Source organism: Loxodonta africana, chromosome X (assembly GCF_030014295.1).
Source record: "Loxodonta africana isolate mLoxAfr1 chromosome X, mLoxAfr1.hap2, whole genome shotgun sequence".
Lineage (NCBI taxonomy): Eukaryota > Metazoa > Chordata > Mammalia > Proboscidea > Elephantidae > Loxodonta > Loxodonta africana.
The window spans coordinates 108,847,776-108,875,664 of record NC_087369.1 but is presented as its reverse complement, the minus strand read 5'-3'; positions in this window follow the sequence as shown (position 1 = coordinate 108,875,664).

Genomic DNA, 27,889 nt, shown 5'->3' with positions numbered 1-27,889 from the left:
CTGACAGGCTTCCCCCAAGTGCCAGTGAGGTAGGTGTGTCTCTATTCCTAAAGCACTTTGGTGGGTGGGCTCTGCAGCTGTACCTTAGGCCCCCAGTGCCAGTACCTCTACAGATTGGTAGGTGTCACCCTCCTTAGACCCCTAAGGCAGGAGGCTAGGTGGTCTGGGGGAGCTTCAGCCCTCAGTTCCCTTTTGTGGGGCAGTGAGGTCTCTGTTGAATACGCAGAGATATCAGACCTGGGAAGCTTGTCTTCCCAGTAATCCGCTAAAACAATTACAGTCAGATCCCTATCAGAAATGCCTTTGCATTATAATTGCCACCTTTTTCCCTGTAGGGATGAAAGCCCAAGAGTGTGGATCACATATGTTTGGCTGGAGCTGGTTCTGTGTTTTTAGTCCAATTAGGGAAGGATTTTTGGTCCCTGGGTTTTTTGTAGCTGCTTCTCTCAGGCCAGGAGAATGGATTAGAAAAAGACCAAAAAAAAAAAAAAAAAAGAAAGAAAGAAAGAAAAACCGCAGAGCACTTCACTCTCTGGCTCAGGAAATTCCAATGTTAATAAAGCCGCCTGGGAAGGGGAGGGGAGGGTTCAGATAAATAGGAGAGAGTAGCACCCCGGAATATAGACAAAGTTACTTATCTTGCTTGGGATGACTGTTTTATCTGAGATTCCCAAGGGGCGCGTGGACTGTGTGCACTGGCTGGGTAGGGGTTGCCCCCGAGGGTCAGGCCCGTGTCCCGTGCTTGCACTGTCTCAGAAGCCGTGGTCAGTTCCTCTGCTCCCAGGCCAAAGCCCAGTGCCAAGGTTCCCTGCCTGGGACGCTGCACTCCAGGCTCCAAAACCAGTCACTGCCTCCCGGGGACTTCTCCTCCTGTGCTGCCTGCGTGCACTGGTTGGGCTTCCCCCGAGGTCACTTCTGGGGGCTAGGTCTGCACCCCCTGTTTGCGCCGTCTCAGGATGCCGTGCTCAGCTCCCCTGCACCCAGTCCAAAGCCCTGCACCAAGGTTTCCTGACTGGGACGCTGGCTCCAGGCTCTGAAAACAGTCGCTGCTTCCCTGTGGTTGTTCGTTCTCAGTCTCTGTCACTCAGGTCAAGTCTTTAGATCTGTGTTTGATGATCAGGGTTCGTAGATTGTCATGTATGTGATCGATTCACTTGTTTTTCCGAGTCTTTGTTGCAAGAGGGATCCGAGGTAGCTTCTACCTAGTAAGCCATTTTGGCCCTGCCTCCTAAGTTTTGTTATATATAGGATCTCTATGAGTTAGAGCCGACTCCATGGCACCTAACGACAACAACTGATGATGGACATATGTGTCATATTCAGATTTTGGTTATAAGAACAGTGTTACTATGATCATTACCGTATATATCTTTTGGTGAACTTAAGTGTGCATTTATGTTGGGTGTATATCTGGAAGTAGAACTGCAAGATCATAGCATATGCACATATTTAGCTTTTGTTGATACTGTCATACAACTTCCCAGATGGACTGTACTAAATTACAATCCATTAGCTGTGTGTCAGGGTTATAGTTGATGGATATCATCCATATCAATAGTTGGTATTGTCTTTTTTTATCCTAGCAATACTGGTGAATGTGAGGGTCCATTATGCATTTCTCTAAAGATTAATGCAGTTGAGCAGTTTGTCATATATCTGTAGGTCATATGATATCCTATTTTATCTAATGTTTAGTAGAGTTTTTTGTGCATTTTTTAAAAAATTTGATTATCAGTTTGATGGCTAAGGTGTGCCTGACCCAAGCCATGGTATTTTCAGTGGCCTCATATCCATGCAAAAGCTGGACAATGAATAAGGAAGACCAAAGAAGAAGTGATGCCTTTGAATTATAATGTTGCAGAAGAATATTGAATACACCATGGACTGTCAGAAAAAGGAGTCTTGGTGGTGCAGTGGTTAAGAGCTTGGCTGCTTACCAAAAGTTTGGCAGATTGAATCCACCAGTCCTTGGAAACCCTGTGGGGCAGTTCTATACTGTTCTATAGGGCTGCTATGAATCAGAATTGATTTGACAGTAATGGGTTTGGTTTGATTTTGTCAGAAGGATGAACAAGCTTGTTTTGGTAGTACAGCCAAGTTGCTCCTTGGAAGGTAGGATGGTGAGACTTAAATTCACATAAATTGGACATATTATCAGGAGGGACCAGTCACTGGGGAAAGACATCATGCTTGGTAAGGTAAATGATCAGTGAAAAAGAGGAAGACCCCCAATGAGATGGATTGACCTAGTGGCTTTAACAATGGGCTCAAACATAACAATTATTGTGAGGATGGTGCAGGACTAGGCAATGTATCATTCTGTTGTACATAGAGTTGCTCTGAGTTGGAATGGACTCGATGGCACCTAACAACAATTAACACCTTTTATTACTGAGTTGTGTTCTTTGTATATTGTTAGTGTGTGTTCTTTGTCAAATATATGTATTACAAATATTATCTCCCAGTCTATACCTTGCCTTTTCATTTTCTTAATAGTAGTTATTCTGAAGAGAAGTCCTTAACTTAATGTAGTCCAATTTATCTTTTTCATTCCTTTAGAGTCAGTGCTTTTTGTGTCTTGTTTAATGTATATTTTCCAGCACCCAGGTCATGAAGATATTTCACTGTTATCTCAATTAAAAACTTTATTGTTATACCTTTTCCATGTAGATTAGCAATCCATCTGGAATTGATATTTGTGTATGGTGTGACGTATGAGTCAAGCTTACTTTTCTTCCAATCAACTGAGCCCTATTTAATTGAAAAGAACATTCTTTTCCCATGCATGGGTGTGCCACCTTTTAAATCTACTGCATCTATATGTGGAATCAATTTCTAAATTCTATTCTGTTCCATTTGTTTAGTTTTACATCCTTGTGCCAAAGCTGCAGTCTTATTTCCTATGTTGTTGCTGTTGTTTGGTGCCATCGAGTTGGTTCCAACTCATAAAGATCTGTGTACAACAGAATGAATCACTACCCAGTCCTGTGCCAGTCTCACAATTGTTGTTATATTTGAGCCCATTGTTGCAGCCACTGTGTCAATTCATCTCTTTGAGGGTCTGATTCTTTTTTCATTGACCCTCTACATACCAAGCATGATGTCCTTCTCCAGGGACTGGTCCTTCCTGATAAAATGTCCAAAATATGTGAGACAAAGTCTTGCCATCCTTGCTTCTAAGAAGCATTCTGGCCGTATGTCTTCCAAGATGGATTTGTTCATTGTTTTGGTAGTCCATGGTATATTCAATGTTCTTCGCCAACACCATAATTCAAAGCTATCAATTCTTCTTAAGTCTCCCTTATTCATTGTCCAGGTTTCACATGCATAGGGTGATTGATAACACTGTGACTTGAGTCAGGTGTACCTTACTCTTCAAGGTGACATCTTTGCTTTTCAACACTTTAAAGAGGTCTTTTGCAACAGATATGTCCAATGCAATGCATTGTTTGATTTTTTGAATACTACTTCCATGGGTGTTGATTGTGGATCCAAGCAAAAGGAAATCCTTGACAACTTCAATCTTTTCTCCCTTTATCATGATGTTGCTTATTGGTCCAATTGTGAGAATTTTTGTTTTCTTTATGTTTTAGTGTAATCCATAGAGAAGGCTGTAGTCTTTGATTTTCATCAGTGTTTCAAATCCTCTTCACTTTTCAGCAAGCAAGGTTGTGTCATCTAAATAACTCAGGTTGTTAATGAGTGTTCCTCCAATCCAGATGCCCTCTTCTTCCTATAGTCCAGATTCTATGATTATTTTTTTCAGCATACAGATTGAATAAGTATGGTGAAAGGATACAACCCTGATGCACACCTTTCCTGACTTTAAAACACACAGTACCCCAAGCAGACGAATGCTTTTGTATAGTCAATAAAACATAGGTAAACATCTTTCTGGTATTCTCCACTTTCAGCCAGGGTCCATCTGACATCAACAATGATATCCCTGGTTCCACATTCTCTTTTGAATCCAGCTTGAATTTCTGGCAGCTGCTTTTGAATGATCTTCAGCAAAATTTTACTTGCTTGTGATATTAATGATATTGTTTGATAATTTCCACAGTCTGTTGGAGTGCCTTTCTTTGGAACAGGCATAAATATGGATCTCTTCCAGTTGGCTGGCCAGGTACCTGTCTTCCAAATTTCTTGATGAGTGCTTCCAGTGCTGCATCTTTTGTTGAAGCATCTCAATTGGTATTCCATCTTCCATCAACTCCCGTAGCCTTGCTTTTCACCAATGCCTTCAGTTCAGCTTGGACCTCTTCCTTCAGTACCATAAGTTCCTGGTCACATGCTACCTCCTGAAATGTTTGAACCTTGACCAGTTCTTTTTGGTATGGTGACTCTGTGTATTCCTTCCACCTTCTTTTGAAGCTTCCTGTGTCATTTAATATTTTCCCCATAGAGTCGAGGTTTGAATTTTTTCTTCAGTTCTTTCAGCTTGAGAAATGCTGACTATGTTCTACCCTTTGGGTGTGCTAACTCCAGGTCTTTGCACATATCATTATAATACTTTAATTTGTCTTTTCGAGCCACCCTTTGAAATCTTCTAGTCAGTTCTTTTACTTCATCTGTCCGTTTGTCATACTGTGCGAGCGCCTGTATTGCTGTAATGCTGGAAGCTATGCCACTGGTATTAGAATATCAGCAGAGTCATCCATGGAGGACAGGTTTCAGCTGAGTTTCCATCCAATACAGACTAGGGAGGAAAATGTTGCGTCTACTTCTGAAAAGAATTAGCTAGTGAAAACCTTATGAATAACAGTGGAACATTGTTATAATGTTAGAAGACGAGCCCCTCTGGTTGGAAGGTACTCAGAAGTCAAATGGGTAAGAGCTGCCTCCTCAAAGTAGAGTTGACCTTAATGACGTGGATGGAGTCAAGCTTTCGAGACCTTCATTTGCTGATGTGGCATGACTCAAAATGAGAAACAGCTGCAAATATCCATTAATAATTGAAATGTGGAATGTACAAAATATGAATCTAGGAAAATTGGAAATCATCAAAAATGAAATAAATCCACTGCTGTTGTCAGTTCCAACTCATAGCGACCCTATAGGACAGAGAAGAACTGTCCCATAGAGTTTCCAGGGAGCACCTGGTGGATTTGAACTGCTGACCTTTTGGTTTGCGGCCATAGCATTTCACCACTATGCCACCAGGGTTTCTAAAACTGAAATGGAATGCATAAACATTGATATCTTAGGCATTAGTGATCTGAAATGGACTGGCACTAGCTATTTTGAATTGGACACGCATATGGTCTACTATGCTGGGAATGACAACTTGAAGAGGAATGGTGTTGTCACATGCATCTTCAAAAAGAACATTTCAAGATATAGCCATATGCCTACAAGGAAGACCAGTTAATACAATTATTCAAATTTATGCACCAACCACTAAGGCCAAAGATGAAGAATTTGAAGATTTTTACCAAATTCTGTAGTCCAGAATTGATCAAACATGCAATCAGGATGCATTGATAATTATTGGTGATTAGAGTGGGAAAGTTGGAAATAAAGAAGGATTGGTATTTAGAAAATGTGTCCTTGGTGATAGAAATGATGCCAAAGATCACATGATAGAATTTTGCAAGTCCAATGACTTCTTCATTGCAAATACCTCTTTTCAACAACACAAATGGTGAGTATACACATGGACCTTGCTGGATGGAATATACAAGAATCAAATTAACTACATCTGTGGAAAGAAACGATGGAAAAACTCAGCATCATCAGTCAGAACAAGGCCAGGAGCCAACTGCAGAACAGACCATCAATTGCTCATATGGAAGTTCAAGTTGAAGCCTAAGAAAATTAGAACAATTCCAAGAGAGCCAAAGTATGACTTGAGTATGTACCACCTGAATGACTGAAGACCAGACAAATTGTGGAATGACATCAAGGACATCATACATGAAGAAAGCAAGATGTCATTAAAAAGATAGGAAAGAAAGAAGAGACCAAAATGGATGTCAGAAGAGACCCTGAAACTGGCTCTTGAAAGTCGAGTAGCTAAAGTAAACAGAAGAAATAAAAGACTCAAGAAGACAAAGTATTAAAATGAACAGAAGAAGGTATTTCCTATAGCTTTATAATAAACTTTGATACCTTGTAGCATAATCCCTTCAACTTTGCTCTCCTTCATCATTTCCTTGGTTAATTTAGGCCCTTAACATGTCCATTTGAATTTTAGAATCATGTCTTCAATTTTCACACAACAATCCTATGGAACTTTGATTGAAATTTCATTGACTCTACAGATATGTTTTGGGAGAATTGACATACTGTCAGTCCCCAGATTATGAATATTTGACCTGTGGACAGTTGGTTCTTGCCACTTAATGTTATGCAAATTTGCCCTCACTTTGAAATAATTGAACCAACCCCTACTTGGAACAAATTCTTCATAACAATCACCTTCACTTGCTGCGCGGGCAGCTTTTAAATTATTGAAGCCCTTTCAGCCTTTTCTTGCAGTAAAGGCTAAATAAAAACCATAGGCACCTGTTCTGACTTACACACTGATTCATAAAGATAGTTGGGAATGGATCTTGTCCATAACCCAGGGACTGTCTACTAAAAATAGTTTGTTTTACTTTTATGAACATTGTCTTAGCTACCTAGTGCTGCTGTTACACAAAAATCACAAATGAGTGACTTTAAAGTACAGAAATTTATTTTCTCACAGTTATAGATGTTAAAAGGCCTCAGCAGTGTGGGTTCCTTCCTTGTTGGTAGTCCTGGGAATTCCTTGATTCCTTGGAATTCCTTGGCTTGTGGACACTTCTCACATGGCATCTTTGTGTATCTCTATGTTTATTCTGACCTTTTTATAACTCAGGAGTGATTAAGTTTAGGACCCTACTCAGGTATGTCCTAATTAACATAACAAAGAAAAGCCTATTTCCAAACAGGATGACATCCAACGTTAAGGGACCAGGACATCAGTACAGATTTTGGGGGGACACAATTTAATTCATAACCAACATAAAGGTAAACAAACATATTATTTAATTTTTTATTTATCTTAAAAACATTTCATAGTTTTTATAATAGAGGCGTTGCCCATCTTTTGTGTGTTTATTTCTAGATACTTGATTTTTTTTTTTTTTTGCTATTATATCACAGTTTCACTCTTTTTTTTTATCTTGTTCTTTTTTTGGTGTATAGATACACATTTTTAAAAATATTGACCGGATATGCCTTGACCTTACCAAATTCACTAGTTAATCCTAATTATTTGTTGTAGAATATTTTGGATTTTTTATATAGGCTACGAAGTCTTCTGAAAATGAGAGTTTTATATTTTGCTTTCCAATCCCCCCAAAAAACAAACAAACAAACAAAAAACCCATTGCCATCGAGTCAATTCTGACTCATAGCAACCCTATAGGGATCCTATAGGACAGGGTAGAACTGCCCCATAGGGTTTCCAAAGCTGTAAACCTTCATGGAAGCAGACTGCCACATCTTTCTCCAGCAGAGTGGCTGATGGGTTCAAATTAACGACCTTTTGGTTAGCAGCAGAGCACTTAACTACCAGTCTACCAGGGCTCCTTCCAATCCCCCTCTCCACTTTTTTTTTTTTTACTCTTAATTCATTACTAGGACCTCCAGTACAACGTTGAATAGTTGCATTGATAGCAGGAAGTCAGTCTGGTAATGACTCTTGACCAAGATACCAAAAAAAAAAAAAAAAAACCCATTGCCATTGAGTTGATTCCGACTTGTAGCAGCCCTACAGGACAGGTGAACTGCCAACCAAGATACAGCTAGCTATTAATTTATAATGTGCCATTTAAAGTTTGAAACTCCTCTGGCAACACCCAGGGACAACTTGTTCACATTGTTTGAGAATGTGTAGATTAACCTCTACACCTGGTTCAACCAGTTACCTAGCCTAGCTTACAGTAGGGTATAAGAGATGCTCCTGGCAACGTTTGCTGGAACTTTCCTGAAAAAAAAAATTTTTTTTTTCCTGAAATTATGATTATTTATACGTATTTTGGTGGTTTAAAATCTGGAGATGAAACAATCCCTACGTGACTAAAAGTCCTTAAAGTCTCTTAGGCTCCTGAAGCTTGTTTGTGCTTTCTATGATCTTGTGTGTCACATCTTGCATCTTTACTAAAGCCATTTGTGTGTACTCTACTAATTCTGATGCCAGCTGTCCTTCTCATGGCACTCTCTACTTCTCTGCTGGGTTTGATAATTCATTGCAATGGCCGCACGGAATTCACAGACCATATTCACTGTCTTGGTTATTTTAGGTATCTGTTAGAGCAGTACCCCACTCCCAGTACCAAATTCTGTCTTGGTTATCTAGTGCTGCTATGACAGAAATATCACAACTGGATGGCTTTAACAAAGACAAATTTATTTTATCACAGTCTAGTAGGCTAGAAGTCCAAATTCAGGGCGTTGGCTCCAGGGGAAGGCTTTGTCTCTCTGTTGACTCTGGTGGAGGTCCTTGTCATCAATCTTCCCTTGGACTAGGAGCTTCTCCTCACAGGAATCCCAGGTCCAAAGGATGTAGTCTGGTCCTGGTGCTTCTTTCTTGGTGGTATGACATCCTCCCCAACCCCCTCACCTCCCTTTCCTTTTATAAGATAAAAGATGGTGCAGGCCACACCCCAGGGAAACTCCCTTTACATTGGATCAGGGATATTACCTTAGTAAGGGTGTTACGATCCCACCCTAATCCTCTTTAACATAAAATTACAATCACAAAATGGAGGACAACAGCACAGTACTAGGAATCATGGCCTAACCAAGTTGACACATATTTTGGGGGGACATAACTCAATCCCTGATATGATTACAGGGTTTATTGGGGAAGTAACAGATTATAATTCAGGCTTAGGAACACTCAAGGACATCAGGACAGCCTCTTCCCAGCTGGGCTCAAAGGCACGCCTATTTCTGGCCCTCGACCTCTGCCCAAAGGCACTCAACTTTTTGTCTCCACAGGCTGGGAAGCCCATGGCACCGTTTCCTGCTGCAGGTCTCTGCTGCTGGATATCTGCTGCCAAGTCCTTGGTGCAAATTCTTGCTGCCTTTATTGTTACAGTTCTCTCTCTCTCTGCCTCCTTGTTCCAGGAGCTTCTCAATGCAGGGGTCCCAGGTCCAAAGGATACACTGGCTCTCCTTCCCTGGTGATGGTGGGTTCCTCTTTTCTTCTCCACTTCTGGGGTGGTTCATTTCAAGCCCATCAGGGATGGCAAAACTAACCAATCCCCTTGTTGTTATGTGCTGTCCAGTTGGTTCCAACTCATAGCAACCCTATTTACAACAGATCAAAATCACCTCGGTGGGCCACAATTACCCTATCACACAGTCCTGCCCAATCACACTTGGGTGGAAGTTACAAGACCATGGCTAGAAAGGTCACACAAAAGTGATCTATGACACTGCATGTGGGATGATTTCTAAATGTTTAAAAGCCATCCTTGTATTTCTGGAAAAATTACTACTTTGTTATGTTGTATTATCCTTTTTGTATTTTGCTTTCTGATTTGCTAATATTTTGTTCCCTTTTTTACATTGATGGTTATTTCTTCATTAAATGTTTGGGTGAGTTTACTGGTGAAGCCATCTATGCGTGCCTGGTGTTTTTTATTGACTTGCTAACTTATTTGGGGGATAATTTTTAATAATAGATTTTATTTGTTAAATATATATAGGATTAGCCAGATTTTCTATTTCTTTTGTCCGATTTTACACATATTTGCTTTTCAATTACATTCTTCTGCTTTCCTTAGGGTCCATTTGTTGTTCTTTTCTAGCTTTTTGAGATCAAACCTTATATAATCAATTTCAAACATTCTAATTCATGAATATAAAGCTATATATCTTTCTCTAAGTGTTGCTTTAATTCATTAAAATGTCACATCTTCATTATCACTCAGTTCAAAATTTTTGTAATTTCCACCGTGATTTTTCCCTTGAACCATAAATTATTTATCAGTATATTACTTTATTTCCAAGCATTTAAGGATTCTTTTAGTTATCTTCTTCATAATTGATTTCTAGTTTATTTCAACCGTGATCAGAGATTTCACTGAATGACATTAATTATTTTAAAGTCTCAGAGCTAGTATTTTAACCATGTTTAATTTTTTATAACTATGTTTAATTTTGGTAAATGTTCTATACCTACTTGAAAAAAAGTGTAACGTACCATTGTGTTACATATATCAATTCATTAAGGTTTTCTGATTGCACCGTTCATGTTTTTTTAAATAATTTTTTATTGTGCTTTAAGTGAAAGTTTACAAATCAAGTCAGTCTGCCACATATAAGCTTATATACACCTTACTACATACTCCCATTTACTCTCCCCTTAATGAGTCAGCCCGCTCCCTTCTTCCAGTCTCTCCTTTAGTGACAGTTTTGCCAGTTTCTAATCCTCTCTACCCTCCCATCTCCCCTCAAGACAGGAGATGCCAATACAGTCTCAAGTGTCCATCTGATACGAGTAGCTCACTCTTCATCAGCATCACTCTCCAGCCCATTGTCCAGTCCCTTCCATGTCTGATGAGTTGTCTTCAGGAATGGTTCCTGTCCTGGGCCAACAGAAGGTTTGGGGCCCATGACCGCCAGGATTCTTCTAGTCTCAATTAGACCATTAAGTCTGGTCTTTTTATTAGAATTTGGGGTCTGCATCCCACTGTTCTCCTGCTCCCTCAGGAGTTCTCTGTTGTGTTCCCTGTTAGGGCAGTCATCGGTTGTGGCCAGGCACCATCTAGTTCCTCTGGTCTCAGGATGATGTAAGTCTTTAGTTCATGTGGCCCTTTCTGTCTCGGGCTCTTAGTTATCGTGTGACCTTGGTGTTCTTCATTCTCCTTTGATCCAGATGGGTTGAGACCAATTGATGCATCTTAGATGGCCGCTTGTTAGCATTTAAGACCCCAGACGCCACACTTCAAAGTGGGTTGCAGAATGTTTTCATAATAGAGTTTATTATGCCAATTGACTTAGAAGTCTCCTTAAGCCATAGTCCCCAAACTCGTGCCCTTGCTCCACTGACCTTCGAAGCATTCAGTTTATCCCGGAAACCTCTTTGCTTTTGGTCCAGTCCAGTTGAGCTGAACTTCCCTGTATTGAGTATTGTCCTTCCCTTCACCTAAAGTAGTTCTTATCTACTATCTAATCAGTAAATAACCCTCTCCCACCCTCCCTCCCTCCCCACCTCGTAACCACAAAAGAATGTGTTCTTCTCAGTTTATACTATTTCTCAAGATCTTATAATAGTGGTCTTATACAATATTTGTCCTTTTGCGTCTGACTAATTTCACTCAGCATAATGCCTTCCAGGTTCCTCCATGTTATGAAATGTTTCAGAGATTCATCACTGTTCTTTATCGATGCGTAGTATTCCATTGTGTGAATATACCACAATTTATTTACCCATTCATCCGTTGATGGACACCTTGGTTGCTTCCAACTTTTTGCTATTGTAAACAGAGCTGCAATAAACATGGGTGTGCATGTATCTGTTTGTATGAAGGCTCTTGTATCTCTAGGGTATATTCCTAGGAGTGGGATTTCTGGGTTGTATGGTAGTTCTATTTCTGTTTAAGATAATGCCAGATGGATTTCCAAAGTGGTTGTACCATTTGACATTCCCACCAGCAGTGTATAAGAGTTCCAATCTCTCCGCAGCCTCTCCAACATTTATTATTTTGTGTTTTTTGGATTAATGCCAGCCTTTATTTTTTTGTTGGAGTGAGATGGAATCTCATCGTAGTTTTAATTTGCATTTCTCTAATGGCTAATGATTGAGAGCATTTTCTCATGTATCTGTTAGCTACCTGAATATCTTCTTTAGTGAAGTGTGTGTTCATATCCTTTGACCACTTTTTGATTGGGCTGTTTGTCTTTTTGTGGTTGAGTTTTAGCAGAATCATATAGATTTTAGAGATCATGCTCTGGTTGGAGATGTCATAGCTGAAAATTCTTTCCCAGTCTGTAGGTGGTCTTTTTACTCTTTTGGTGAAGTCTTTAGATGAGCATAGGTGTTTAATTTTTAGGAGCTCCCAGTTATCTTGTTTCTCTTCGTCATTTTTGGTAATGTTTTGTATTCTGTTTATGCCTTGTATTAGGGCTCCTAACGTTGTCCCTATTTTTTCTTCCATGACCTTTATTTTTTTAGTCTTTATGTTTAGGTCTTTGATCTGCTTGGGGTTAGTTTTTGTGCATGGTGTGAGGTATGGGTCCTGTTTCATTTTTTTGCAAATGGATATCCGGTTATGCCAGCACCATTTGTTAAAAAGACTATCTTTTCCCCAATTAACTGACACTGGGCCTTTGTCAAATCTCAGCTGCTCATACGTGGATGGATTTATATCTGGGTTCTCAACTCTGTTCTATTGGTCTATGTGCCTGTTGTTGTACCAATACCAGGCTGTTTTGACTACTGTGGCTGTATAATATGTTCTAAAATCAGGTAGAGTGAGGCCTCCCACTTTCTTCGTCTTTTTCAGTAATGCTTTACTTATCTGGGGATTCTTTCCCTTCCATGTGAAGTTGGTGATTTGTTTCTCCGTCACTTTAAAAAATGTCATTGGAAATTGGAATTGGAAGTGCATTGTATGTATAGATGGCTTTTAGTAGAATAGACATTTTCACAATGTTACGTCTTCCTATCCATGAGCAAGGTATGTTTTTCCACTTATGTAGGTCCCTTTTAGTTTCTTGCACTAGTACTTTGTAGTTTTCTTTGTATAGGTCTTTTACATCTTTGGTAAGATTTATTCCTAAGTATTCTATCTTCTTGGGGGCTACTGTGAATGGTATTGATTTGGTGATTTCCTCTTCGATATTCTTTTTGTTGATGTAGAGGATTCCAAGTGATTTTTGTATGTTTTCTAGTAACCTGAGACTCTGCCAAACTCTTCTATTAGTTTCAGTAGTTTTCTGGAGGATTCCTTAGGGTTTTCTGTGTATAAGATTATGTCATCTGCAAATAGAGGTACTTTTACTTCTTCCTTACCAATCTGGATGCCCTTTATTTCTTTATTTAGCTTAATTGCTGTGGCTAGGACCTCCAGCACAATGTCGAAAAGGAGTGGTGATAAAGGGCACCCGTGTCTGGTTCTTGATCTCAAGGGGAATGCATTCAGACTCTCTCCATTTAGGATGATGTTGGCTGTTGCCTTTGTATAAAAAAAAAAAAAGATGCCCTTTATTATGTTGAGGAATTTTCCTTTTATTCCTATTTTGCTGAGAGTTTTTATCATGAACCAGTGTTGAACTTTGTCAAATGCCTTTTCTGCATCAATTGATAAGATCATGTGGTTTTTGTCTTTTGTTTTATTTATATGGTGGATTACATTAATGGTTTTTCTAATATTAAACCAACCTTGCATACCTGGTATAAATCCCACTTGGTCATGGTGGATTATTTTTTTGATATGTTGTTGAATTCTATTGGCTAGAATTTTGTTGAGGATTTTTGTATCTATGTTCATGAGGGATATAGGTCTGTAATTTTCTTTTTTTGTGGTGTCTTTACCTGGTTTTGGTATCAGGGATATGGTGGCTTCATAGAATGAATTAGGTAGTATTCCATCATTTTCTGTGCTTTGAAATAGCTTCAGTAGTAGTGGTGTTAACTCTTTTCTGAAAGTTTGGTAGAAGTCTGCAGTGAAGCCATCCGGGCCAGGGCTTTTTTTTTGTTGGGAGTTTTTTGATTACCTTATCAATCTCTTTTTTTGTTATGGGTCTATTTAGTTGTTCTACTTCTGAATGTGTTAGTTTAGGTAGGTAGTGTGTTTCTAGGAATTCATCCATTTCTTCTAGGTTTGCAAATTTGTTAGAGTACAATTTTTTGTAATAATCTGATATGATTCTTTTAATTTCCGTTGGGTCTCTTGTGATATGGCCCATCTGGTCTCTTATTCGGGTTATTTGTTTCTTTTCCCGTATTTCTTTAGTCAGTCTGGCCAAGATTTATCAATTTTGTTAATTTTTTCAAAGAACCAGCTTTTGACTTTGTTAATTCTTTCAATTGTTTTTCTGTTCTCTATTTCATTTAGTTCAGCTCTAATTTTTATTATTTGTTTTCTTCTGGTGCCTGATGGATTCTTTTGTTGCTCACTTTCCATTTGTTCAAGTTGTAGGGACAGTTCTCTGATTTTGGCCCTTTCTTCTTTTTGGATATGTGCATTTATTGATATAAATTGACCTCTGAGCACTGCTTTTGCTGTGTCCCAGAGGTTTTGATAGGAAGTGTTTTCATTCATGTTGCATTCTATGAATTTCTTTATTCCCTCCTTAATGTCTTCTATAACCCAGTCTTTTTTCAGCAGGGTATTGTTCAGTTTCCAAGTATTCGATTTCTTTTCCCTGATTTTTCTGTTATTCATTTCCACTTTTATGGCCTTGTTGTCTGAGAAGATGCTTTGTAATATTTCGATGTTTTGGATTCTGCAAAGCTTTGTTTTATGACCTAATATGTGATATATTCTGGAGAATGTTCCATGTACACTAGAAAAAAAGTGTATTTTGCAGCTGTTGGGTGAAGTGTTTTGTATAGGTCTATGAGGTCAAGTTGGTTAATTGTAGCAATTAGGTCTTCCGTTTTCTCTATTGAGCTTCTTACTGGAAGTCCTATACTTCTCCGAAAGTGGTGTGTTGAAGTCTCCTACTATAATTGTGAAGGTGTCTATCTCACTTTTCAGTTCTGTTAAAGTTTGTTTTATGTATCTTTCAGCCCTGTCATTGGGTGCATAAATATTCAATATGGTTATATCTTCCTGGTCAATTGTCCCTTTAATCATTATGTAGTGTTCTTCTTTATCCTTTGTGGTGGATTTAACTTTGAAGTCTATTTTGTCAGAAATAAATATTGCTACTCCTGCTCTCTTTTGCTTGCTGTTTGCTTGATATATTTTTTTTTCCATCCTTTGAGTTTTAGTTTGTTTGTGTCTCTAAGTCTAAGGTGTGTCTCTTGCAGGCAGCATATAGACAGATCCTGTTTCTTTATCCAGTCTGAGACTCTCTGTCTCTTTATTGGTGCATTTAGTCCATTTACTTTCAGTGTAATTATAGAAAAGAATGTGTTTAGGGCTGTCATTTTGATGCCTTTTTGTGTGTGTTGTTGACAATTTCATTTTTCCACTCACTTTTTTGTGCTGAGATGTTTTTCTTTGTAAATTGTGTTTTCCTCATTTTCATAGAAGTCGAATTTATGTTTGCTGAGTCGTTATGTTTCTCTTGGTTTTTATTTTGAGTTATGGAATTGTTACACCTCTTTGTGGTTACCTTAATATTTGCCCCTCTTTTTCCTAACTTGTATTGTCCTATATTACCTTGTTTTCATCTCCATATGGCAGTTCTATGCCTCCTGTATTTAGTCCGTCTTTTTGATTATTGTGATCTTTTACATAATGACTTCAATGATTCCCTGTTTTGAGCATTTTTTCTTTTTAAAATTAATCTTAATTTGTTTTTGTGATTTCCTTATTTGAGTTGATATCAGGATGTTCTGTTCTGTGTCTTTGCGTTGTGTTCTTATCTGATGTTATTGGTTTTCTGACCAATTTCCTTTAGTATTTCTTGTAGCTTTGGTTTGGTTTTTGCAAATTCTCTAAGCTTGTGTTTAGCTGTAAATGTTTTAATTTCACCTTCATATTTGAGAGAGAGTTTTGCTGGATATATGATCCTTGGCTGGCAGTTTTTCTCCTTCAGTGCTCTATATATGTTATCCCATTGCCTTCTTGCCTGCATGGTTTCTGCTGAGTAGTCTGAATTTATTCTTATTGATTCTCCTTTGTCGGAGACCTTTCTTTTATCCCTGGCTGCTTTTAAAATTTTCTCTTTATCTTTGGTTTTGGCAAGTTTGATGATAATATGTCTTGGCGATTTTCTTTTTGGATCAATCTTATATGGGGTTTGATGAGCATCTTGGATAGATATCCTTTTAACCTTCATGATGTCAGGGAAGTTTTGTGCCAACAGATCTTCAACTATTCTTTTTTTATTTTCTGTTATCCCTCCTTGTTCTGGAACTCCAATCACACGCAAGTTATTCTTCTTCATAGAGTCCCACATGAGTCTTTGGTTTTCTTCATTTTTTTTTTTAATCTTTTATCTGATTTTTCTTCAGCTATATTGGTGTCAATTGCCTTATCCTCCACCTCCCCCACTCTGCATTCCAATTGCTCGAGTCTGCTCCTCTGACTTCCTATTGAGTTGTCTAATTCTGTAATTTTACTGTTAATCTTTTGGATTTCTGAATGCTGTCTCTCTATGGATTCTTGCAGCTTATAAATTTTTCCACTATGTTCTTGAATATTCTTTTTGATTTCTGCAACTGCTTTATCAGCATGTTCCTTGACATTTTCTGTAGATTGCCTTGTTTCATTTTTGAGGTCATCCCTGATGTCTTGAAGCATTCTGTAAATTAGTTTTTTTTATATTCTGCATCTGGCAATTCCAGGATTGTATCTTCATTTGGGGAAGATTTTGATTCTTTAGTTTGGGGAGTTGTAGAAGCAATCATGGTCTGCTTTATGTGGTTTGATATCGACTGTTTTATCCAAGCCATGTATAAGATATTGTAGTGATTTATTTTATATTTGCTCACTGAGTCTTATCTTGTTTTGTTTTCTTTCAATATACGTAGATGGGCTACTAGATTGCACTGTCTTGATTGTTGTAGGCTTTGAATCACTTATGTCCTCTTACCAGCTGGTTTGGGCCGTTACCAGAAATATAAGCCTAAGAGTCCATTCACTCTTCTTGAGGAGAATCTGATTTTGGGTCACTAAGTGTGTGTGTGTGGGGTAGACTGTCACCTATTGGCTTAGAGGAGTAGTGGTGATAGTTGTGTGCACCAGATTCTAGTAGCAGCAGGGGTTCGCACTCCGGGAGGGGGGGGCTGGATGCTGACAGGCTTCCCCCAAGTGCCAGTGAGGTAGGTGTGTCTCTATTCCTAAAGGGCTTTGGTGGGTGGGCTCTGCAGCTGTACCTTAGGTCCTCAATGCACGTACCTCTACGGATTGGTAGATGTCACTATCCTCAAACCCCTATGGCAGGAGGTTAGGTGGTTTGGGTGGAGCTTCAGCCCTCAGTTCCCTGTTGTGGGTCAGTGAGGGCTCTGTTGAAAACACAGAGATATCAGACCTGGGAAACTTGTCTTTCCAGTAATCCTCTAAAATAATTACAGTCAGATCACTATCAGAATTGCCTTTGCAATATAATTGCCACCTTGTTCCCTGTAGGAATGAAAGCCCAAGACTGTGGATCACAAATACTTGGCTGCAGCTGGTTCTGTATTTTTAGTCCAAGTTCGGGAAGTCAGGGAAGGATTCTTCGTCCCTGGGTTTTTCATAGCTGCTTCTCTCAGGCCAGGAGAATGGGTTAGGGAAAGACAAAACAAAGAAAAAAAAACTGCAGAGCACTTCACTCTCTGGCCCAGGAAATTCCAATGTTAGTGAAGCCGCCTGGGAAGAGGAGGGGAGGGATCAGATAGATAGGAGAGAGTACACCCAGGAATATAGATAAAGTAACTTATCTTGCTTGGGATGAGTGTTTTATCTGAGATTCCCTAGCGGGGCGTCAACTGTGTGCGCTGGCTGGGTTGAGATTGCCCCCGAGGGTCAGGCCCCTGTCCTGTGCTTGTGCTGTCCCAGAAGCCGTGGTTAGTTCCTCTGCTCCCAGTCCAAAGCCCAGCGCCAAGGTTCCCCGGCTGGGATGCCGCACTCCCGGCTCCAAAATCAGTCGTTGCCTCCCGGCAACTTCTCCTCTCAGCTGCGTCGCTGCGCTGCCTGCGTGCACTGGCTGGGCTTCCCCCGGGGTCACTTCAGGGGGCTAGGGCTGCATCCTATGTTTGCGTCTTCTCAGGATGCCATGCTCCACTCCCCTGCGCCTAGTCCAAAGCCCGGCGCCAAGGTTTTCTGACTGGGACGCTGGCTCCAGGCTCCAAAAACAGTTGCTGCTTCCCCCTGGTTGTTCGTTCTCTCCTTTGCCCCGTCAGTGTGCAGCCTGCTTGCGCTGGCTGATTCTCTACGGAGGTTACCCCAGGGGGCTAGGGGTTAGGGCTGTGTCCCGTTGTTCACGTTTTTTATATTCTTACTTATTTTGTGTCTACATGGTCTATTAGCTACTTACAGAGGCCTGTTAAAGACTCCCACTCTGTGCATTTGTTCATTTTTCTTTTTATATCTGTCAATTATTTGCTTTATGTAGATTGAAGCTATGTTATTGAGTGTGTGCAGATGTAGAATTTTGATATCTTCCCAGTGGATTTAGCCCCTTTTATCTCTAGTATAGCTTCTTGCCTTAAAATGAACTTTTCTGATGTTACTATTAGATGCACAAGATTTCTTTTGGTGTCTTCAAGGTATACCGTTATCCATTATTTTACTTCCAAACATGCTATGTTCTTATATTTAAAGTGTTTATCTGATAAACAGCATGTAATTATGTTGAAATCCAGTTTGACATTCTTTCCTTTTTTTTTTTAACTGAAGTCCATTTATATTAATTACATTAATGTGGTCAGTGAGTTTAGGCATAATCCCTTACTATATTCCTCTATGTAGACAAATGCTTATATTTATTTTTCTTTCATTTACTGCCTTGTTTTGGGTTAATAATTTTATTTTTCTCTACTAAATATCTCCTCATGCATTTTTAGAGATTATCCTTTAAATTACAAATATGGGCACTTGGCTTAATAAAATTTGTTTTGTGACATACTAAATTATATCTGTAACATCTAAATCTGTCCCTCATCCCTTCCTGGCATTTAAATTAACATTGTTATGCATTTTAATTCTCTATATATTTTAAACATCACAAGAGATTAATATTATATTTATGTACCAACATCCTATGAGTATTCATTAATGTTTACCCACATGTTTGTGCTCTTCATTGCTTCCTCAAAAATCTATGTGTCTCTTAGGAAATTTTTCTTGCCAAAATAAATCCCTTTAGTATTCCTTTTAATGCAGATATTCTGGTGACAAATTCTCTCAGTTTTTGTCTATCTGAAAATATATTCATTTCACTTTTATTTTTAAAGAATATTTCTGCTGGATATAGAATTCTAGCTTGGCAGTTATTTTTCATTAGCACTTTAAAGATATCAGTTAGTTGTCTTTTTGCTTCCAACATCTCTGTTGACAAGTAAGCTGTTGGTATTGTTGCTGTTCTTTTTAAGATAATGAATTTTTTTTCCTACTTGCTTCTTTTAACATTTTTATCTTTGTAATTTTTTTTTCTGAAGTCTCACTATGATGTGTCTATGTGTGTTTTTATTGGTGTTATTATGTTTGGGGTGTTTTAAGTATCTTGAGTTGTGAATTGATTTTTTAAATCCACTTTGGAGATATTTCTTTAAAAGTTTTCTATGCTTTGCATTCTCCTTAAAAAAAAATTCTGGGACTACAGTTACACATGTATTACAATTTTAGGTAGACAGAATTATAAGATGTCTTCCAATATTCTCTCCTCATGGTGTACACACTTTGTATAATCCCTGAGACTGTGAATAGTGGGATACTACTCATGTGATTAGGTTATACTATGCATTGCAGTTGATACTAAGAAAGCGAAATTCTCTGACCTAATTACACGACCCCTTTAAATCCGACTCCAGTGGTCAGAGAAAGAAGTGGAGGGGGGTTTGATGTGAGAGCATTTCTTTGTTGCTGGCTTTGAAGATAGAGGTGGATATGTGGCAAGGAATGCAGGAGACCTCCAGGAGCTGAGAGCATTGCACAGTTGACAATCAGGAAGAAAACCAGAATCTGAATCCTACAACAAAGAACTGAATTTGGCGAACAACCGAAAATGAGCTTGTGAGCAGATTCTTCCTCAGAGCTTCCAAAAAAGAAAGCATCTGGGTCTACTACTTAAGTCTGTGAAACCCTGAGTAGAGAACCCAGCTACACTGTACCTGGACTTCTGTCCTACAAAATTGCAAGGAATTAATGAGTATTGTTGTAAACCATTATATTTGTTGTAATTTTTTATGCAGCAATATAAAACTAGAATATAGAACTCTTGTTTGTGTCTGACATATCTCTTATGTGCTTTTCTATATTTCCATTCTTCTTTTTCTCTGAATTTCATTTGGAATATTTTCTGTTGATCTGTCTTCCAATTCACTACTCCTTTATTTTGCTGCACTTAATATATCATTAAACTAATCTAATGCATTTTTTTTTTTTAATGCATGCTTGGAAACCCTGGTGGCATAGTGGTTAAGTGCTACAGCTGCTAACCAAGAGGTCAGCAGTTTGACTACGCCAGGCACTCCTTAGAAATTCTATGGGGCAGTTCTACTCTGTTCTATAGGTTCGCTATGAGTCGGAATCGACTCGACAGCAGTGGGTTTGGTTTTTAATGCATGCTTAATTTCATGTATTGCATTTTTCTGTTATTTAATTTCTTTTTTATCATTGTACTTTAGATGGATGTTTACAGAACAAACTAGCTTCTCATTAAATAATTAGTACACATATTGTTTTGTGACATTGGTTACCAATCCCATGACCTGTTAACACTCTCCCTTCTTGATCTTGGGTTCTCAATCACCAGCTTTCTTGTCCCTTCCTGCCTTCTAGTCCTTGTCCTCGGGCTGGTGTGCCCCTTTTGTCTTGTTTTATGGGTCTGTCTAATCTTTGGCTGAAGGGTGACTTCCCTACTGAGCTAAAAGGGTGTCCAGGGGCTCTATTATTTAATTTGTTTGATTGTTTATGGATTTCAATTCTCTGGTGAAATTCTCCATCTTTTTATCTATTTTCTCCATCTTTTACTATATTTTCTTAAAACCTTAATTACAGTAATTAGAATTCCTTTTCAGCTATGTTCAGTATCCTTATCATGGTTGGGTCTGTTTTTATTTTTTGATTTTTTTAATTTATTTACTTACTTTTTAGTTTTAGTTTTTGGTTATGTGATATTTATTTTTTTTTAGCATACCCAGTATTTTTTTTAATTAAATGTTGGATACTGTGATTCAACAAGGCTATAAATTATGTTTTCTTTCTCCAGAGTGACTTTATACTTCTCATCACAAGAAATATATTGATGACCAAACACTTTAATTCAGGGCTTCAAACCAGTTCAGTCATGGATGATGAAGCAAAACTGAAACTGCTCCAAATTTTTAAAATTTGGCTGATCTGGAACCATAACCAGAATTGGAACAATTACAGGTCAAAGCCCTGGAATGGGAGACTTGGAAGAGGTGTAGTGAATACTTTCAGGATCCTGATGAATGCATTTGGGTTATTGCCAGAACTGAAGAAAGCAATACACAAAGTGACGCGGTAGGCCACCATTTTTGAGCAGGGCATGACTGCACAAAATTCGACAGGCAAAAGATTTGGTTGCTATGCAATGCATATGCTGCCCTTGTTTTCTAAGAAGATTAAGTTTCTAGCAGGGCTATGAAACATAATTTTTCCTGTTTTCGTTATTGTTCTGGTTCACCGATTCGAGTCTGGCTGTGGCTTCCATGGCCATTACTGAACAAGAAAGAACTGGTTTGAACCCCTGCCATAATCCCACATGGGAATCTGCCAACTTGCAGCTGGATGCAGCCCTGATAGGCTCAATTTAACTCCTAGGGCTTGATATTCAAGTGTTTTCAATGAAAAGCTTGTTGAATTGATGAGGCCCCTCACCTTATTTGGTCCTAAATTGTCACTTTTTTTTTTCTTGTCAGACTGCCAAGACTGCAGAAGATGCTTCCCTGTTTTCCATAGTCTTCCCACTTAGGAATTTAGTCTTCTCATTCTCTACCCAGCCATGTAATTCATCAAATGTCCTAAGAAGAAAATTGAGTGTTTGAGGCTCTGTATATTTCTTCCCTCAAAAATCTGCTATTGTCTCTATTCCATGGCTATAGCCCTCCTACTGGTGAAAATCTCTTATTCTCAGCCTACTGTTTAAAAACTCAGAATTAGCAAATGGCCCCAAGGTAAAAGTACCCACAAATATCAGCATAACTTTCTGGGTTCTTCCCTCTAGACCAGGGTTCTGCAAACTATTGGCCATGGACCAGCTGCCTATTTTTTATAGATAAAGTTTTATTAAAACATAGCTACACTGGTTTATGTATTGGCTGTGGCTGCTTTTTCTACAATGGTAGGGATAAGTAGTTGCAACAAAGATTGCAAGGCTTGTGTAAGCCTAAATTATTTACTATCTGGTCCTTTAATAAACTGCTTGTCAACTTTGTTGTTATTCTCTCTTGTTCTTGTTGCTTTAGCAGCTCTCCAATGCCTTTGAAGAGAATATTTCTATTTTTCTAGTTCTTCTTGGTGACAGTGTTGTTCTGCTACAAGCTACTGCATCCCTGAGGCCTTTAGTTTTAAATAAAACTCCATTTTACTGTTTATTCCCCCTACATTTATGTTTGTGCTGGATATTCTGCTTGCACCTTACTATCCAAATCTCTATCTTTATTTCTCAGCTCCATACTCCAGGAGGTTGACCTTTTTGAAAGAGATCAAGCAGGCCCCCTTACCCTCTAGTTTCTGGTAGGGCATTGCCCATGGCAGGTATTTTTAACAGTTCAGGATATAGGAGGAGAGCAATGTCAGTGCTGCAATTGCCTTAACTAACCTTACTATCAGACTATAGTTTGGCAGATGCTCTGTTCCACTGTGAAAAACCACACATCCAGTTGAATGACATTCTATAACCTGAGCTACAGTTCTCACTAGGTCCTGGATACTCTTCGGGACTAGGAGCAATAATGCTTCCCTGGTGCTGTTAGATTCAGTGTTCTTTATCCTACCTTATTGTTTTCACATATTTATAAATAGTCTCTTCATTAAACTCCCTTTAATTACACTGATTTAGTGCTACATTTGTTTTCTGTCAAGAATTACACTGATTTAGGGATTCATATATGTATTTGTCAAGTTCTTGCTTGATCTAATGCCACACAATGTATTTATTACTAATGGGCAAACTACTGGATATTTCGCTAACTTAAGTGATATGTCCACAAACTAAAATTTAATGAGATATGGGTTAAGATAAAAACATATATATATATGTACATATTCATTCCAAAATATTTTATACATCTTGAGTATGTGTAAAGGCCCAAACCAAAAAAACCCAAACCCATTGCCATCAAGTGGATTCCGACTCATAGCAACCCTATAGGACAGAGTAGAACTGCCCCATAGAGTTTCCAAGGAGCACCTGGTGAATTTGAACTGCTGACCTTTTGGTTAGCAGCCATAGCTCTTAACCACTATGCCACCAGGGTTTCCATGCGTAAAGGCCAACATCATCAAAAACAAGATAAACCTCTTTTGCCTAAAAGAAAATCAATTCAGTTGTTATTCTCCATTGAATCTGACCTTTTATATTGAGTACACTTATATTTTCATATTGAATACACTTATTGAGTAAGACAATATTGAGATGGATATTTTGTTTTGCAATATAAGTCATTATGTGCATAAATTGGAAAATATTACAATGTGTCATTTTTACCTCTTGGAAACCTAAATTTAACCTGGACCAGAAGTGATTTTTGGTTCATTAGGGTATTTCCTCCCAAAGCTTCTGTATTCTTTCATATAGTGAAGTGTCTTTGTGAATAGAAAAGAATTAAGCTAGATATTTTCCCTAATTAAAAAGAAATGCACTCCAAAACATTTTAAAATGAAACTGAGAAAATTAATACAACACTCCCTGATTTTAGTGAGAAATGTTACATCTGTGAGTTATGAAAGAAACATAATCACTTACTTCAATACTTGGTTGATCAAAAATTTGCCCCTGCCTTTTTTCTTTGTTGTTCTGTCTCCAGGAATACACTATTCTCTGACAAAATCACATTACTTTATTATCACTTTTGGTTGTTCTGTATGTTTCTTTACTCTGATAAAGTGACAAAAAGTCAAGATCATAGAAGATAGTAAAAAGCAAGCAAAATTTGTAAGGATCTTACAGAATGGATATTTCAGCTTCCTGGATCCTTGATTTAATAAAATTTTGCCTTTGTACAAAGCCAATAGACTGTTTTCCCTCACTATTATAGTTGTTATTCAAAATGTAATTTAGTTTTCTTCATATCAACTTTGGTTTACCAAAGAGATTTCTGACGATATAGGGACTGGGCTGTTAAGAACTGTGAAGAGTCTGAGATTTAACCCTATTTACAAGATAACAAGTTAAGCTGCCACAATTTTATCAATGCTGGCAGAAGACATGAGACTTTTAGATCAGAGGCAAAGGGTAACTTCCTGTTCACAGCAATAGCAGTGGCCAGAATATTAGCAATTGTGCCAGTTTTCTGAGTCCTAACTCCCACAGAACAATGAGAAAACCGCCAAGTGATGCTTATCCATGGAGTGTGTTGCATTACAGGAGAGGGAACTTGAACATGGCAGCCAAGCTCTTTATAATGGACAGTGAACCTATCTGGCCTTTGCTCTGGAGAGGGGCGTATTACAGAAACAAACATACACTTCACTACGTAAGGAGACACTCTTGCTATTTAACAAGACTGGAGTAGTGGTTAAGTGCTACAGCTGCTAACCAAAGGGTCAGCAGTTCGAATCTGCCAGGCGCTCCTTGGAAACTCTATGGGGCAGTTCTACTCTGTCCTATAGGGTCGCTGTGAGTCAGAATCAACTCAACGGCACTGGGTTTGGTTTTGGTTCACTATGCAGAGCCCTTGTGGTGCAGTGGTTAAGAGCTATGACAAGCTACAGCTGTTAACCAAAAAGTCAGCAGTTCAAATCCACCAGCGACTCCTTGGAAACCCTATGGGACAGTTCTACTCTGTCCTATGGGGTTGCTAGGAGTCAGAATTGACTTGATGGTAATAGGTGTGGATTTTTTTTTGGTTTGCTTGTTATACATACATCTTTGAAAAAAGAGTCAGTAATAAAGTTTGTCATTACTCCTGCTTACAAGATGTGAAGAAATATGAAAGACCCATGGAGAATTGTCCCATAACAATATTCATCTCTCATTTCTACACTGGCTTGGATTCTGAAGGCTTTTTCCACGAGGATGCTGCTTTGTCAGCCACACTAAAAAATCAGTCCAACAGGGGCTGGAAACAAATTTACTCAATGTGTTGCATAAAACTTTTAGTTAAGGCTGCTAACAACAGGACTCAAAGAAGCAGAATGAGGCCAACTTGCAGTATTGACTTTAACCATGCCTCCCAGGGCCCTGGATCCAGTCAGCTGAAGAAATCTTATAAGGGTCCATCTTACTAGCTGTACCACTTAGAGGAATTAATCTAGGTACAGTAGGCTGTATTTGCAAATTGCATAGATACCATTCTAGTCTCCAAGAATAAAGTTTACAGCAGTTTTATCATCCATAACAACCCTGGCCAGTAAGTTAAAGTTGACTGAAATGCTTTCTCGAGCTGACATGGGGTTACTGATCACTTAAACTAAAGATAGGGACAAATTTTTCTAATTTGATGACTCCCATAGTAGGTATAACTGCCCACAGGATGCAATAAATAACAAGTCTGTTAACCCTCCAGGAATCTCCCCCATATAACTAAGGTTATACTTATTTTGGAGAGATCTACACAGTCATCTGAGGCTTATAGGATCTCTTGGTGGTGTTTCATTAAACACTTAAAGGTCTCTAAGGAGCAAGTAACTGTGTTTTCTAGAGTTAGGCGATTTAATGACTAACTTCCACACAAGTAGTGAAGTCTCAGGGGTGAACATGATACCCTACACGGAAAGTGATGCTTACAAATGTCGGAACCCTCAAGTGGAAACTATCAGTCAAGGGCTCAGGTTAACAGTACCTCTACGTGGTCTGCTGGCTGGAAGTGGGCCTCAGGGTTCCCACTTAAGTTCAAGTAATTGAGTCTAGTCCTTCTCTTTGCTAAGGACTACCTGAGAGCAGTCACTCCAACCTGTCTTGTTTGTCCATGCCACCAACCAGGTGACATTCACCCACCACGTGCAATGACTGAGTGACAGCTTAGGGAATAATGGTAAAGAAGACATCCATAGGTATTTGTCTTGGGGAATGCAGACATCAGAGCAATCCCCTGCCTTTTACAATAGACTTTTAAGTAAGGCTAAAGGTAATATTGATCAATTTGTGGTCAGACTGGGGGCACAATAGATGATCCTGGCTAAAATGGGAGAAAAAAGTAGAAGAAAACTCAAAAACTTAAAAATGACCAGACTAAATGGAACACCTGAGGCCAGAGCACCCCCTGATACTATTGCTCTGAGGCTCTCTCTTTAAACCTTGAACCAAAACTATCCCCTAAGATCACCTTTTAACAGAAACGCAGAGTGACACACAAAATAAAGGGTATTACCCTTTAGATCGGTGCTCTGCAAAAAAACACTGTATGAGTCCAAAAAGTCAACATTTAACCCAAAGAAAAGATGAGAAGATAAGGGGACAGGGAAATTAGAGTACTGGAAACGGTACAACCAGAATGCATTTAACATGAATTTTGACACAATGTGTTAAACGTAACTAATGTCGTTGATCAATTTGTGTGGAAGTTGTCAAAAAGAAACCTAACTTGCTGTGTAAACTTTCACCAAAAACAAAATAAAATATTATTTAAAAAGTTGTGATCAGAGCTATCTGGCAGGGGATGACAGAACTAACAATCAAATATAAGGTGTTTGCAACAGTTTGGGAGAACCACAACAGGGCATTTTCTTTATCCAGTGGCAGTACTAAGAGACAAAGATTTTAATATTCCTTACTCCTCTGTAACTCCTGGGTTCTAAGTTGTTCCCTTCCCAGGAGGAAAGGTTATTGCTCTCTCTATCCACCACCAAATAATTGATTTATCCACCACCAAATAATTGATGTGTCTCATTCCAGTAGGTATATCTTCACCATTTTTCCAATCATATCCTATTCATACCCAGACTTTTCATCTGGGAGAGTCAGATGCAGGACGGACAAGGGCAACTTTATAAAACTTACAGAGATCCATTATGTCCCATACTTTGGCCCACATCAGACACTTTAGGAGACTCAGAGAACAATGTTTTCAACAAGGAGTCCTTATCATTATGCTCTAAAAAATCATTATGCTCTAGGACCATCTATATCCAACAAGAAAATCTAGGTGGCTGAGCCAGAATTAAGTTTGAATCCTCTGAGCCCCTTTTTGTCTAGGATAACACCTGAAGAGTGTACTAACAGCATGGGGTTATTGTTAGGGGGAAAGGCATAAACATTGTGTCCAGAAATGGTCCAAAATAGGTCTATATACCACCCCCACTTCTTTTGTGGGGAACCAACTGAGTGATAATGATTTCTTTTTTGAGACAGAGCATTCAATAAACAAACTGCCTTACTGAGGTGTGTGGACAGGAAGAGGTGAGGGATATACATTCAGAAATCTTTTTTTGAGTTGTGTTTTGAGGAGGTCATTCCAATGCTCAGCAATAGCTCATGTCTGTGGTCGATATGGAGCATGCAAGCTCCATTGAAAACCTTGACAATCAGTCCATTGTTGAGTGACTTTTCTGATAATATTTTCACCTTTGTCAGATTGAAAATGGTTTGTAAAACTGAACATCATATGCAGATTAGTTTCAAGAGCCATAATAGTATGGCGGGCTTGGTTTATCAAACTGAAACAGCAATGTCATAATCTTTAAAAAGTGGCAAAAACAGTAAGACATCACCAATAGCACCAAAGAGGGGCCAAAGGTCTGATGTAGCCAATATGCAAGAGAAGGCAGCGGCAGTGCCATATGCAATGTGTCTTGTTTCACCACAAGAAAGGTACATCATCTTTTGGCAGGAGTCACACATCTGGCATTTAGTGGCAGCCTGTACATCAGAAACATAATCTATGGTCATGGATGTTTTGCCATGTCCAAAATGATGATGGATCTAGGCAACAGTGATGGCAATGTGGGTGGTGTAG